The sequence below is a fragment of the Mustela lutreola genome, chromosome 7 (assembly GCF_030435805.1).
Source record: "Mustela lutreola isolate mMusLut2 chromosome 7, mMusLut2.pri, whole genome shotgun sequence".
Lineage (NCBI taxonomy): Eukaryota > Metazoa > Chordata > Mammalia > Carnivora > Mustelidae > Mustela > Mustela lutreola.
In genome coordinates, this window is record NC_081296.1 from 120,850,091 (window position 1) to 120,866,478 (window position 16,388).

The window sequence follows — 16,388 nt, forward strand, 5'->3', positions numbered from 1 at the left end:
CCTGCGAGACGAAAGAAAATCCCGTGTGGCCCAAGCATGATGTAACAGGGATGTGTGCTTCAGAATTCAAGACACACCCTCGGAGTTCCTGGCATCTTTTTACCATAATAATCACACACCCAGAACCTTATTTCTGTGACCTTTGTAGACCAGAGCTGCCTTACCTTGGCTGTCTTTCTGAGCAGGCCTGGACAAGAAGATCCTTCTCTGCTTCCTATAGGCCTGTGGATGGTGCTGGGAAGCCAGGCCTGCCTCACTGCATGTTCAGAGAGCTTAGTGTTTATATCAGGACAGCCCTCCCATGCGTCTCCCCCCCCCCCGCCCCGGTCGTTTTTATACTCCTAATTTATGACAGAGAAAGGGAATAGGTCTTTGTCACTTGAAATTGTGTGTAACAGTGTTTGATTGCTTTGGTCAGAGCTAGATTGAAATTTCCAAATTTAGGTAACAGTGAAACCAGCTCATACTTATTTGAAAGTTAAAATCAACAATACTTCCATTAGCTTGATTTTTTTAAGTTGAAAACAATGTTTAAGTATGATATTTGATGGCCATGAACTTCTTTCTGTAGCAACACCAAAAGGTAATATTAATAATTATTTGAATTTGAATCATTTGAAGTCTCAATTTACGGTGCTACAGCCTGTGGGTGAAATGATACATGAGCCTTAGACACACAAACACTCTCACGTGGACAGCAAATACCAATAGATCATTGAGCTGACTGTCCTTCAAGAGAGGGCAAGTCACTAACTTTCCTGCATTCTTTTCCTGAGTTCTTCCTCCCACCCTACCATGGCCAAGAAAAGCTAACCTTTCTTAGGTACTTATGAAGTACCACATTTTTCATTCTTTTCCTTCATCTCTTTAATCTCTTCAATAAGCCCATTGATGGTGGTTTTATTGTGCTCAATTTAGAGATGAAGGAAGTGAAGCTTGGAGAAGTTGGGGTACCCAAAGTTATACAGCCAATATGTGAAGGCCTGACGGACTAAATTCAAAGCACTTTACATTTTGTAATGATGATCATACTTGGCCCCAACACATATTTTTTAGCCTCCCAGGAGTATGATTTGAGGATAGTTAAAAATTATATTGTGCACCCTTGAGAGGAGCTCTTTCATATATATTGTACTTATATGCATGGTGTGTGTGTGTGTGTGTGTGTGTGCACGTGCATGCGTGTTTTTAACTGACCATCAAATCTAATATTATGATGATGCCACCAAATCACTACCTGATTGGAGATAGAACTAAAGCTTTCAAAGACAGCTTCCTCTTTAATGTGGAGGTTTAACCCCTTATGTTTATTTCTACTCTTTCTCATGATCCATCTGAAATTATTTCAGTTTAATAATAATAAAAGATATTAATCCAAAAGGGCAAAGACATTGAGAATTATTTTGAGATATCAGCAGATTTCAAAGAAGTATTGGAAGACAGGAAGTGATAGAATATTGACAAGGTAAAACAGAGGAAACAGCAAATCAAAGTGCCTTCAATGTAGTGTAACAATCAAACACAAGAGGTTTTCTCAGGACTTGGAAGTACCAGGTATCACAGAAGTAGAGATGATAACAGACTGGTTGGAAATTATATATAAAATAGTTGGACCCCCTTTGTCACCCTGGACAACCAGGTGATGAATCTCTCTGACCCATGTTAAAGGCCAAAATTTATCTTAAGAGAAAATGAATTTGAGAAATTTCAGGCTTGGGACTCCAAACAAAGCAGAGGATTTGGGGAGGCATGTGGCTAAAACAGGGGATTACACCTGCCAAATGGTGAATCTATCTCTGCCCTGCTTCTAGAATGTGGAAACTAGACAAGAGATTGGAGAACTCTTTTTTAAAATACCAGTCCACCTCTGAGAAGGCATCTCTGTGTATTAACATTGATCACTCTATAGTGGATCCCACAAATGTCCATATACATAGTAGTTCTAGTTTTATTTTTAGAATAAAATGTATTTCATATATAATTTAAATATGAATGAACAACCTAGGATAATTTGGAAATGCCTCCTACATCAAAGAGAGAATAAAACAAACATAAAAAAAAAGAAAAAAAATTCCATGAGGAATTAGAGCGAATGCAAAATTTAGAAGAAAAAAAAACCCCATAAACTACATATTTAATCTCAGAGAATTAAAGAATTGGCAAGATTAGGATGTGTTCAATTAGAAATAGAGGACAAGAAAGAAATCCTGGAAATTAAAAATATGATAGCCAACATAAATTCAGTTAAAGGAGTGGAAAATAATACCAAATGGTATTATTTGCTATTTCAAAGTGTGTATAAGCATTAAGTTCATTAAAAATAAAACAAGGGTGCTTGGGTGGCTTAGTCGTTTAAGCATCTGACTCTAGATTTCGGCCCAGGTCATGATCTCAGAGTCCTGGGATCTGTCCCTCATCTGGCTCAGTGCTCAGCAGGAAGTCTGCTTGAGGATTCTCTCTCTCCCTCTCCCTCCATGCCTACCCCACTCACATGCTCTCTCTCAATTAAAAACCAACCAGTCATCTAAAACTGTGAAAATATTTAAAACAGAAAAAGAATAGGGGATGATAACAGATGAATATGGAATCAGGATGTTTAAAAATTTTCCTTGAGAGAGTCAATGTATAGATTGGGAGAGTATGACACTCCAAATGTCTGCACATCCACAAAGCAAGAATTACATTGACAAAAGCTGTCAAAATCAACTTTTTTAGAACTCTGGAAATTAACTGTATCTTACAACAATTTGAGGAATATTTGTTCAAGAAAAGCAGAAGAATCCTTATAAGAACAACAACATTTGTGTCATTTTAACTTTCCCTAATCCTATCCTCCTCCTCCCCAGTTCTACAGTAATCTTGAAAGCCAACCATCTTTCAACTATGATAACTTTGTGAGCCAGCAGCCTAACAGTCACTGGGAGAGGCAGAACAGGTTTCCAGCTCCCCAAAAGCCCTAGCCAAGAGATTTGTCACCATTTGACCTGAGAGCTCATTGAAAGCTCCATTCTCAGGGCTTGACCTTTTTGACCTGCCTCAGAGCTTGGTTTGTATGAACAGCTCTGCCCACAGGGAATTTGTTGAAAATGATCAGTGACAATTACTTACCATCATGACTGTTTAAGTTCCCATTACTAGGTAGGGCTAACAAGAGGCTGACAAGAAAAAGAAAAAAAATTTAAGAAAATAATTGGGGACTGAGATGTCCACAGGGGGCTTTGTAAATGTCCTACATACATCAGGGAACCTGGAAGACTACACAAATGCACAGGGCTTTGCTCATGCCCAGGAAGGACCTAAGAAGACCTTATGTTCTCACTTCTGGCTGAATTTAAGGCTCTGTATAAGCAAGAAGTAAAGGTTAAGGGTTTGAAACTGCTTGCTGGAGTGTTGAAGTCATACCTCAACAGACAAGAGAGACCCTTGGCAAAGGTGGAGAAACTTACTGGTCCAAGGCATTTAGGGAATCTTTTTAATCATTAGCTATTCAATTATTAGTCACTAGGTGATTTCACGTACCAAGGATCCTCAGTAAAATTAGTTGGCTGACTTCTTATCAGAAACCATAGAGGCCAGAAGGCAGTGGAATGACATTTAATTTGCTAAAGGAAAGACTGCCAACCAAGGATAGTATATCTAGCAAAACTATCCTTCAAAAATGAGGATAAAGTAAGATACTCTCAGAAGTACAAAATCTGAGAATTTGTCACTAGTATGCCTGACCTACAAGAAGTATTTAAAAGAGCTCTTTAGGCTGAAATGAAAAGATATGAGGTTAAGTCAGATTCACATGAAAAAACAAAGAGCTTCAGTAAAAGTAAATACATAGGTAAATCTAAGAGACACTATGAGTGTATTTTTTTGCAGTTCCTTTCTTTCCCTATCTGATTTGAAAGACAACTGCATAAAGCAATAAATACCAAACTATGTTGATAACATGCATTAAGATATAATTTGTATAACAATAGTACAAAGGAAAGGAGGATAATGGAGCTATATTGAAGCAAAGCTTTTGTAAATAATTGAAATTAAAGTGTTACCAAATCTGAACTAAATTGTTTAAAGTTAAAATTTTAATAGCAATTCCCAGAGCAACAGATAAGAAAATAACTCAAAAGTATATAGTAAAAGAAATAAGAGAATTAAAATGGTATACTAGAAAAATATTTAACACAAAGAAGTCAGTAATGGAAGAATTTGAGGAACAAAAAACCATAAGATTTACAGAAAAATAGCAAAAGGGCAGACATATCCTACCTCATCAATAATTATATTAAAAGTAAATGAACTAAATATTCCAATCAAAAGCAGACAGTGATAAATATATATACAATATATGTATGTGTATGTATATGATCCAACCAAATCCTGTCTAGAAGAGACACACTTTTGAGTCAAAGGCACAAATTAGTTGGAAGGATGAACAAATACATACCATGCAAATGGCAATACTGTGATTTAGATGACCCAAATATATTTCTCCTTGCTCACAGATCCCAAAACTTTTGGCATTTCCTAAGGTATCGATAAGAGCAATGGAGCACCTTGTGTTATAATACTTAGTCTTTTGTCTTTAGTTCCTGAAAATGCTTCAGAGCCATAAAGGTGAAATAATTGTCTTGTTATTCTTGACAATCCCTTCCACCACAAATGGGTTTATGTTAATGAAGGTGACTTTTGCAAACCACCTAAGGATGCTGTCTGGTTGCCTGGAAAGCCAACCATAAATAGGGGTTCTGAGCTTACACTTTCACATACTGATTACTAGAGAGGGGATAGGGGCTATAGGTTGAATCAATCACCAGTGGGCAGTAAGTTAATCATACCTACATAATGATGCTTCTACAAAATCCAAAGGGAGGTGGTTTAGATAGCTTCCACATTGGGGATCTAGAATGCTTTCACATGCCACCATGCCAGGCCCCAAGTTCCATGAAGACAAAGGTCCTCTGTTCAGGACCTTACCCTATACATCTTTTCATCTAGGTGTTAATTAGTATCCTTTAATATGCTTTATAATCAGTGATTAGTAAGTAAATGTGTTTTTCTGATTTCTGTGAGTCATTCTAGCAAATTAATTGAACCCAAAGACAAAGTCATGGGAACCCCTGACTTGTAGCCAGTCAGTCAGAAGTATGGGTAATAACCTGAACTTGTGATTGGCATCCGAAGTTGGAGGGAGTCAATGGAACCTCTGAAATATGGCCAGTTTGTCAGAAGCACAGGCAACATGAGCTTGTGACCGGTATCTGAAGTGGAGGACAGTCTTTTAGGACTAAGTCCTTTACCTGTGGAATCTGATTCTGTCTCCAGGTAGATAGTGTCAGCATTGAGTTGAATTCTTGAATAGCCTATTGGTGTCTGAGAATAGCTTCTGGGTGTGGGGAAGTCTCAACATACGTACATTGAAACTGGCTTCAGGAACTCTTTTACAAACAGTAACCAAAAGAGAGCTGGTTACCAACATCAGACAAAATAGAGTTTAAGACAAAAACTATTACTGGAGGGGCATCTGGGTGACTCAGTCAGTTAAGAGTCTGCCTTCAGCTCAGGTTGTGATCTCAGGGTCTTGAGATCAAGCCCCTCTTCTGGGCTCCCTGCTAAGTGGAGAGTCTGCTTCTCTCCCTCTGCTGCTCTCTCTGCTCATGCTCTCTCTCTCTCAAATAAATAAATAAAATCTTTTAAAAAATTATTACTCAAAGCAAAAAAGGACTCTCTTTTTAAAAAAGATTTTTTGATTGATTGATTTAGAGAGTGCCGATGGGAGAGAGGCTGAGGGAGAGAGAGAATCTCCAGTAGACTCCATGTAAGAGTGGAGCCTGACACAGGGCTTAACCCCATGACCCTGAGATCATGACCTGAGCCAAAATCAAGAGTCAGACACTTAACCAACTGTGCCACCCAGGTGCCACAAAAAAAGGACATTTTAAAAGAATAAAAAAGTGAATAAATCAGGAAGACATAACAATAGTAAACATATATGCATCTAACAACTGAACACCAAAATACATGAAGTAAAAACTGACAGAATTGAAGGGGAGTAGTAGACAATTCAACAATAATACCTGGAGATTTATTACCCACTTTCAATAACAGAACTATGCAGAAGGTCAATAAGGAAAAAGAAGATCTGAGCAACACTATAAACCACCTAGACCTGATAGACATTTGTAGAACATTCTACTCAATAATGGCAGATACACATTCTTCTCAAGTGTACATGGAACATTCTCCTTGATATACCATATATCACACCATAAACTGAGCCCAAAGGAAACCATGTAAATGTCTTTAGTCACAGTGGAATAAAATTAGTAATCAATAATAGAAGAAATGTGGCGAATTATCAAATGCGTGCAAGTTAAATGCATATTCACACACACTCTTAAAGAAGCAATAAGTCAAAGAAAACACAATAAGGGAAATTAGGAAATGCTTTGAGAAAGTGAAAACAAAAATACAACACACCAAAACTTATGTGATACAGCTAAATCAGTGCTTAAAGAGAAATTTATAGGGGCACCTGGGTGGCTCAGTGGGTTAAAGCCTCTGCCTTCGGCTCAGATCAGGATCCCGGGGTCCTGGGATCAAGTCCCGCATCGGGCTCTCTGCTCGGCGAGGAGCCTGCTTCCCCCTCTCTTTCTCTGCCTGCCTCTCTGCCTACTTGTGATCTCTGTCTGTCAAATAAATAAACAAAAAAATTTCTAAAAATAAAATAAAGAGAAATTTATAGCTTAAGTATCTATATTAAAAAAGAATTTTAGTGCATATAAATAATACCTCAGTAAAATTGATATTTAATATAGAAATAATGACCCATAATCTTTGATTATGTATGCTATCTATGTATGTGTAATCACTAAATTCTCTCTGATGTTAGTATAATTTGGGAAAAATCACTAACCCTTTCAAATCTTATGTGAAATTCACTGGAAAAAAAACGAACCTGACTTTTAAAATATATGAACAAATATTAAGCTTATAGTTAACTATATGCGTGCCAAAGTATTTAGGGGAAAGTGCACTGATATTTGTAATTGACTTTGAAATGCAACAACAACAAAAATAAAACATGGGCTGATAGATGGATGGATGGATAGATAAGTGCTAAAAACAAGTATAATAAAATTTTAATGGTAGAATCTACTTGATAGGTTTATGGATAGCCACTCTAAAATTCTTTCAACTTTTCTGTATGTTTGAAAATTTTCATAATAAAATGCTGGGAAAAAGTAATAAACTCAAAATGCCACTCTGACCCTGAAGAAATATTATCATAATTTACTAAGTTAATATCCTATTGGTCTGAGGAAATTAATGTTTTCTTTAGGGAGCTAGCTCTTTTAGTTTATATACGTTGGGGACCTGATGTATTATAGATAAACATTTTTAAATAATCGCCAGAGAGATGTTATGAAAGATATGGTAATACTCTATAGGGGAATAAGATCTCATAGCCTCAGGGCCAAAATTTCTAGGAGAATCTTCTGAGTCTAGAATTGTATTTCATTAGCAATTCAGATCAACTTAATTTCTGTCCCTAATTTCTGTGGGGAAAGTAGTGAAACAGGCCACATGTAGATCAATTACAAAGTTCATGCCTGCTCAAATATGGTTCATTTTTCCATCCTGTCATTTTCCAGTACTATATTACTTCTACAGATCTTACGTCCCTATTTTGAGAAGGCATTTTAGATGCCATGAAACTTATTCTCTACTCTCCCCTCATAATCTTGCAAAGCTGTTGGTACTAACACTTAAGCATTCCATGGAGAGTGATTTTCCAAGTGATGAAGCAGATTCTAATCAGTATACGATCCAGATGCGGACTGGGAGCTGGACCTCTGCCACCTTTCCCTTCAGCTCTCTTAACACAATGACTAGGGAATTCCTTTGAGGATCTCTGGGTATACTTCAAGCCCCCCTGGCCCTGTGGCCTTCTTCCAAGCACAGAGATCTTCCTGTCTGGAGCATTTCCGGCCCTTCTGTCCCTAGGCTTGGAGAGTTCAGCTCAACCTGGGGAAGAGACAGAAGACTTGAGGTTATCAAAAGCCTGCTGAATTATCTGAGGCAAGACTGACTGGCTTGTTTGCCTCCCTGGCTGTCTTCCTGGGCTTCAAAGCAGCTGAGAAAACAACCTTTTTCTAAGTCTTGGACAAGAAGGAAAATCCCTGGCATGAAGGATTTCTGTCGCAGACACTTGGCGCAGCTAGAGGAAAGGTTTGTTTAGCTTAGCAATGGGTTTTATTAGCCCAGGCATCCAGTTGAAGTGAGATAATAGGGTCCCTGTTGAAGGACATTTCAGAGTCAGTAGGTTTCCTCCCTTGCTTCTCAGAAGGAGCCTTGCATGCAGACAAAAGTATCAGATGCATTCAACAAGGACTTCACTGCTGAATTCATCAACAACCACATCATCTTGCTGATCACAGAGGAGACTGAGGCACGGTTAAATAAGTACCAAAATAGGAAATTGCAGATGGATGTAAAGTCATATTTCTCACCTATCTCAATTACTTTTCAGCCCAGTTGTCTTGGCTCAACATATTACATTGTCTTTGCGCTCTAAATTTTATAGCAGAGAGCAGGGTTAGAAAGAAAACCAGACCTACCACCTGCTCCTACAGGAAGAATTTCTTCTGCTTATTCTTTTCCTCTGCCAGCTGGTTTTACTCTACCCTTCACCCCCAACCAGTATGAGATTTGGGGTAGTGTGTGGGAAGGGGAAGGAAATAGAAGAGAGGAAGGATTCGTTAGCAGTGTTCAAGGAAGCCTGCCTGGCACAAGAATTAGAGAAGAGAAAGTGGAAGAATTGGTGCCAGATTATCCTCAGCACATGTCTGCTTATTCATGTCTACTTCCCTAGGCCATAAAGGCGAAACTCACTTTTTCCTAAAGTTGGGGCTGTATTGCAGGAACTCAGGTAAACTGCCAGCACCAGAACTCTATAAAAGCCAGCCTCCAGGATGGTCTATACCCAAGGTTTCTGACATCTTTGTGCCATCTGCTCCACGCTAGCCTTCCTGACCACCCATGAAGGAGAAGGCCAGAACTGGGTTGCTCCAGATGCGGGGATGATCACACCTACACTTCAGAAAGACATAGGCACTATCCCTAGAAGGTGTCACCATACTGGGGGAGGCTTGAGGTTCCTATGGCCAGCACTTTCTGTTTTATGGCTCCTTTTCCACTTTCTGAGCCTCTTAGAAGTGGGATCAGGCCAGGAAAAACATGTGATGCTATAGCAAGCTGAAACCAAAGACTTGACTTTGGACCTGCCCAAGCTGAGAATCTTGGCAGCGATAGACTGGGCAAGCTGCTCTTTCTGTGGCATCTTCTAAGTCTCCCAACTCTGAAGAGAGGTGCCTGCTATGTTCTCAAAGTGTGTGTGAGTCAGAGCTTCTGAGGGTCACCAGTTTGTGCATTTATTCACTCCTCCATTGTTGGGTTTTATAACTGAGCTTCTATTATGTATTTGGCACCATACTAGGGATTGGTGGGACTAGGAGAAGCAGCCATGATGTTGATGTTCTCTACCTTCAAATACATAGCATTGAGTCCAGGTGACATTAACTGTGAAACTGTGGAGAAGGCAGTAAGCACTATTAGAGAGGTGTAGATGAAGTGTGATGGGATTAGAGACAGATTACCTCAGGCTGGAGAAATTGGCATAAGCTTTCTGGGAGAGGTGGCATTTGTATGGGGTTCAAGGAATAGGTAGGATCTGGATATTCAGAAATGAAGGGCAGAAACAAGACTGCCAGTGTGGAAGCTTGCGAACATCCAAGGCAACTTGCATGGATGCCCTATCCAGTTCCCTTCTTTGTCTTCAATTGTAAAATATCCATGCTGCAGGGGAACAGTGCCCGTATTTGCTGTTATATATTCTACCTCATCTGATGTATTATCCCAGAGAAGTAGATTGATCTATGCATGACAGATTATCATGGTAGTTAACTACCATGGTAGTTAAAAGTATGCACTATAGGGATACCTGGGTGGCTCAGTTGGTTGGACGACTGCCTTCGGCTCAGGTCATGATCCTGGATTCCTGGGATCGAGTCCCACATCGAGCTCCCAGCTCCATGGGGAGTCTGCTTCTCTCTCTGACCTTCTCCTCGCTCATGCTCTCTCTCACTGTCTCTCTCTCAAATAAATAAATAAAATATTTTTTTTAAAAAAAGTATGCACTATAGAACCAGCTGGCTTGGGCTGGAATCTTGACTTCAGCACTTATAAGCCAACAACCTCAAAGGGTTGTTGCTTTCTTATCAACATCACCATCACCTCATCACCAACATCATTCTGCGGGAACCCCGGAAGGCTCCCTCACCCACCCCAATCCTGTAGGATTTTCTACCATTTTAGATCCATTGAGTAATGGATCTTTCAGCTCCTTCAAGAGTCTTATATTAAGATGCAAACACCAGAAAGGGTAACACTGGAAGGTTTAAATCAGCTGTCACCTTAGAGCTAAAGAGAATCAGTTGACAATTTATTTGTTCAGAGCCAAATAGGCACCTGACAAGACATAAAAGAAGGAGAATAGAATCTATAAGGGAAAGCTAGTGAGCTCCAAAGGCTGACTTCCCCTTCCACGTTTTATTTGGAATATCTAGGTCTTTGTGTTTTCACTTGTAAATTGTAAATTTCACACATATAGCACACAGATAAAGAACTGTGAGGAAGATACCCATCAATCATTTGTCCATTTTGTACATAGCACTGGATTGGGCCCTATAAAAGGGATAGCTGTGGGATCAAAGAACATGCTCCTGATCTTTGCAATTCCATCGAGAATTCAGAACATATACCTAAGAAATAAACCGAGGTCAAAATAGATAGCAGTCCTTTAAAAAATGAAAATGCACACATTGCAAATTGAATCTGCTTGGCCCAACAATAAATGTTTACTGATGAATAGATTGAATGAATGAATGAATGAGTGCTCAGGAATGAGGAACTCATAGAAGAATATCAACAGGGAGAAAAAGCCCAAAGGCCTAAAGGCTTCTCTATATTGTCTATGTTCTGCCATCAGAATGTCAGCTCCATGAAAGCAAGGACCTTGTCTGTCCCAACCCCTGCTATATCCCCTGCCTCTAGAACAGTGCCTAGCACAAAGGAAAGTGCCCAGTAAATGTTTGTGGGTTGAATAAGTACATGTATAGATGGGTGGATGGTGTGAGTAATGGAAATTACATCCAGAGAGTAGTGGGACTTGGGACTTTGGAGGAACTTTAAATGTTCCTGTAAAGAATTTTAAAGTACTGATGAACACTTTCCTTGCAAGAATAGGTGAAGAGAGGAGAAAATATATTCATTAGAGTGTAAAGCCGTACTAGTCTGATATGAAGGAAACATTCAAGAAAAAACAATCTGGCTATTTGCAGGGGGGATAATAGCTCACAGTATCACACACCTGCCTTGTTGGGGCCCTGGGCTTTCTGATCCCCAAGGTCTGTACTCATTCTTGCCCAACTACATATTTCTGTGAATCCTCAGAGGATTCTAAAACCAACTTCACACATTGCATACAGGGTTGAGTATGATAAAAATTTTTCACTAGGGCCCTAGAGTTTTATGAAGCAGCCAGACCCTCCCCATAGGTCATTATTGAAGAAGGTGGGATGATACTTGACAACAGCACAAGTCAGACAATGATTAGAACATCCCAAATTTATGGGCTGACTGAACATCTGAAATAGAACAGGCCAAATTATCTACCATGGAGGATAGTTTGCTTTAGAAAAGGATAATTTGTAGTTTGAAAAAGCAGAGAGGCACAAGGGCATGGGATATTCATTCAAGTCTTCAAAAGGGAAGACTCACTTTTGGCAAGCATCACTTTTTCTCTGAAATCTGTTAGGCTAGAAAGCGATTTACACTTCCCCTCTCTACTATGTAACACTACAGAATCTTCAGATCAGAAAACTCATATGAAAAAAAGAAAGAAAGCCCATAAATAAAAGCAATATACACCTTCACTCCAGACCTCTTAACATCATATTTGCATTGAAGTATTTGTGGTCATGGCTTGCTTTGCGTGTTTAACCACTTGATAGTTCTCCTCCAGTTGTTCTCTTATTTGTTGGTTTCCCCTTTGGAATTTAGGCTCTAGTCCAAACATATTGCCTCCAGTATGGTTTGCTGAATGAGAAGAAAAGGACCACCACTTCTCTTGTTCCGGATGATACAACCTGAGACCGCACTAGATTTTTGTGAACCACATCCCACAACCAACTCACACTGAACTATAGTTAACTAGCATTCCTAATCCATTTTCTGAATGCTGAATCTCATGTCCCCCATTCTGCAACCAGTAGTGGGCCTTCTGTCCTCAAGGACAAGGCCTTACATATGTTTTGATAAAATTTCATTCTTAAATATTTGTTCCAACCTTTTAACTAAAGTGACATTTGTTCAAAACAAATCCAATATAACAACTTTTTTTTTTTAACTTATTTTATTTACTTGAGAGAGAGAGAGAGAGCATACAAGCATGAGTGGGGGCAGTGGGTGAGGTGAGACAGAGGGAGAGGGAGAGCAGTCAATACACAGGCCTCTATCCCAGACACTAGAATCAGGACCTGAGCCAAAGGCAGATGCTTAACCCACTGGGCCACCCAGGCACCCCTAAACTTTCTGTCTTCTGTTACCGTATTCAGCATCCCATCAATGGGTTTAATTACATGATCTACAAGTCCAAATGCCATCTTTTTAAGTAAAGTCTTCTCTTAGTACTCTATTTAAAATTGACCCTTTTCTCTGACCTAATATACTTTCTATATTCTTTCTCTGCTTTTTTTTTTTTCCACGCCACAGCATGTATAATGATCTAATATGCCACATACTCTATCTATTCATTTTGTTTATTACCTTTTCCTTCCTTTAGGCTATAAGCTGCATTACGGTGGCTATTTTTGTCAGTTCTGTTCCCTGGTGGATCCCATGTTTGTTGTATGGATGTGGTTGAATACATTAGTGTCCTTATTCGGGTCAGTAAGAATGTTGAACATTGACAAGACCAAGGCTAGAATCCAGTACATTCTACGAGAGGTTGCTCTCGATCTTATTGTCACTTACAAATCCTCTTAATGATATTAGCATCTAGCCCAACCGTCTTCACTTTATCCAGAAGGATATTAAGAATTTGTTACATTTTTTTGCTGAAAATTAGGTACTACATGTTGGTGGTAGCTCTCTCCTCCATTAATCTGGAAGTTCTTTCCAAAGCAAGGAAGTGGGATTCATCTGACGTAACTGATCACTTCCTCTTTCTAACTGCATATAAATCATCCTTTTTTTTTTTTTTTTAGATTTTTATTTATTTATTTGTCAGAGAGAGAGAGAGTGAGCACAGGCAGACAGAGTGGCAGGCAGAGGCAGAGGGAGAGGCAGGCTCCCTGCCGAGCAAGGAGCCTGATGTGAGACTCGATCCCAGGACACCGGGATCATGACCCGAGCCGAAGGCAGCTGCTTAACCAACTGAGCCAACCAGGTGTCCCATAAATCATCCTTTTGATTATCCATTTTAAACCTTGCCCGGGATAAACAGGACATTAATCAATGACCTGCCCAAATCCTGTGATTCCCTGGAAGGGAGCTCCTTCCCTGTGTGAGGTCCCTCCAGGTGAGCATGTGCTCGCTGAGAGCAAAAGCATTCAAATGATGGAGGTAGCACCACCGAGCTGGAGGCTTAGGCTTAGATCCCGTTTGTTGTGTTGAACTGGAATATCACATCCTCTGTTTTCCTGAGTCCTGGATTTTGCAGTCTATCCAATAAAAATGGTAATATAATTTTCAAAAATATAGTATGCTACTTTATTGATTATGATATATTTATAGCCTTTTGGTTTCATGTCCAGTTGCTTCATGCAGACAGTAAAGATCTGAGGTTTTGGATATGTTTAGCTTATTTCTATTGCTCTTTGATCTAAAGGATTTATATTTCTTTTCTCCATTTCCTTTTTTCCCATTTTTTGTGACACAGCTGTGGTTGAGGCCCTTGTCATCTCATCCCTGAGTTATCACAGTAGCTTTCTAATTGGCTCCAGGACTCCTGTCTCTGGCTTCTTCATCTTAGATTCTTCAGTCAGGCTAATTTCCTGGAACCCAGCTGCTCAAAATGTGTCTATGGAGCACAACATCAGCATCTTCCAGGAGCTTGCTAGAAATGCAGCTTCTCAGGCACCACTCAAAACCTACTGAATGAGATACTGCATGTCAACAGGACCTGTAGGTGATTCACACTCACATTGAAGTTCAAGAAGCACTAGCCTCTCTTTCTCCTACCAAGGGGGCATCTGTAAACTTCACATTGAACCATCCCTAAACTATCTCTGTCAGAAAGGTTCCGTCTAATTTTCAGGGGAGGTGTTTTTGACATGAAGATGCAAATGCCCACCTATACCATCTACTCACTGGTTCTGAGGATGACGAGCAAGTTTATCTAGAGCACTTTGGAACAATAGTAAAAATTATTGAGATTTAACTTGAATTGAATCCTTCTGGTTAAAGTAGAGTATTTTTGTTTTTGTTGAGTGAAAATCAAGGGAAGCACTTGGGAAGCATCTGCAATGAGTTGTTTGGAAATGTTTTTGTTAGTTTGACTCCATGACAGGAGTTTTATGTATTTGATTTAATCCTCACCATAATCCCATTTAGGTAGGTGTTTTCATCCCCATTGTACATGAGAAAAAATGGAGAATCCAAAAGATTAGGTTCTGCAGAGCCACAGTATTGGTTAGAATTCAGGCTATGTATACCATAGTAGCAAAAACATTGGGAATTCAGCGATTCAGACAAGTGGCTCTATCTTGAGATGGGCAGGTGACCACAGGTGGGAAGCACAGATGCTTCTCCCATGTGGTTCATCATCTCCCAGGATGTCCACCTCCATGGGGTAGAAGCTGGTCCCTCCCTGCCCTTGGGAAGAGGGAAAGTGGAGAGCACATAATTATTTAATGAAAGCATAAGTTTTCAAAATATTGGAAGTGCTACCTGTCACTTATACTCATGGTCTGTTAGTTAAAGCGTGATCACATGGCCACACCCAGTTGCAAAAGAGGCAAAGAAATATTGAAACCTGGGGAGTTAATTAACTAAAAAGAAGAAAGGAGAGTGGCTATGAGGGCCTTGCCATAGGTACCGAGCTGATTAGTGGAAGAGCCAAGATTCAAACTCTATGACTACAACCCATGATCTTTCCACCACATTATACCACCATTTCTCATAGTTGATAGTAAATGTTTGTTGAACTGAGATAAATTGAGATATTACATGTAAGCCTTTTGGTTATTTGAAAGTACTTCTTCCTTCTCTCTTGCCCCCCGATTACCTAAGTGGCTGTGTGCTAAACTTTCACTATCTTTGATGATGTTACTTTGTAAAGCAGGAAACTGATTTTCCTCCTCCTTCAAGAGAACTGTTATAATAAAATAAGCCGCCAGTTCTGTGGAACCATATAAAGGATTGTAATAGTTGTTAATGATAATCATTTTTTAATGACCAAATGACTATCCCCTTCTTTTCTTTTTTTTTTTTTTAAAGATTTTATTTATTTATGTGAGAAAGAGACAGTAAGAGAGAGCATGAGAGGAGAGAAGGTCAGAGGGAGAAGCAGACTCCCTGTGGAGCTGGGAGCCGCATGTGGGATTCGATCCTGGGATTCCGGGATCATGACCTGAGCCAAAGGCAGTTGCCCAACCAATTGAGCCACCCAGGTGCCCGACTATCCCTTTTAAAATAGGTATTTTGTTAGGAGAATGCCACTGCTCAAAATATTTTTTGATATTTTGTGTTGGCTGGTGTATCAGTCAACTATCCCTGCAATGATGGTTCATGACAACCACACCAAAGTCTCAGAGGCATACAGTAATAAGCATTTAACTAATGGTTACGTGGGTCTTCTGGAGGTCAGCTCTTTAGACTGGGGCTGGCTGGCCGGCATTGCTCCAGGTGTCTCTCAGCCTCCTTCTGAGAGAGCAGGTTAACGTGGATAGGTTTTTCTCTGGCAGCGGAAGCATATGAGCAAGTGAAGATATGGGAGGTTTCTTGAAGCCCACACAAAGAACCTATTAGGAGAGCCAGTTACATGGCTAAAACCATGGTCCAGGACCATGGGAAACAGCTACACCTTAAGTAAGAGGAAATGTGGTCATGTGGCAAACAGTATAAATACAGACTTGGTGAAGAGTTGGGGCCAACAAAGCAAATTATCATAGCTTTGCTTTTATGGAGTTGTTTTGAATATTTATAATGAGGGTTAATCTTTGAGGGTAGCTTTGAATTTCTTTTTAGCAAAATACCTAAATTTATAAATAAGATTAGCAAATCATCTAGGTTTATCTTTGGGCAGAAAGGTAGCCGTTTAAGTATGTGACTTAAAA

At 39.6% G+C, this 16,388-nt stretch overlaps 1 protein-coding gene across 3 annotated transcripts in view; it reads left to right on the forward strand.

The window, feature by feature from the left end:
• The window catches only part of RAD51B (RAD51 paralog B), a 683,490-nt gene that overhangs the window by 539,704 nt on the left and 127,398 nt on the right, over positions 1–16,388 (forward strand). The window lies entirely within an intron of this gene.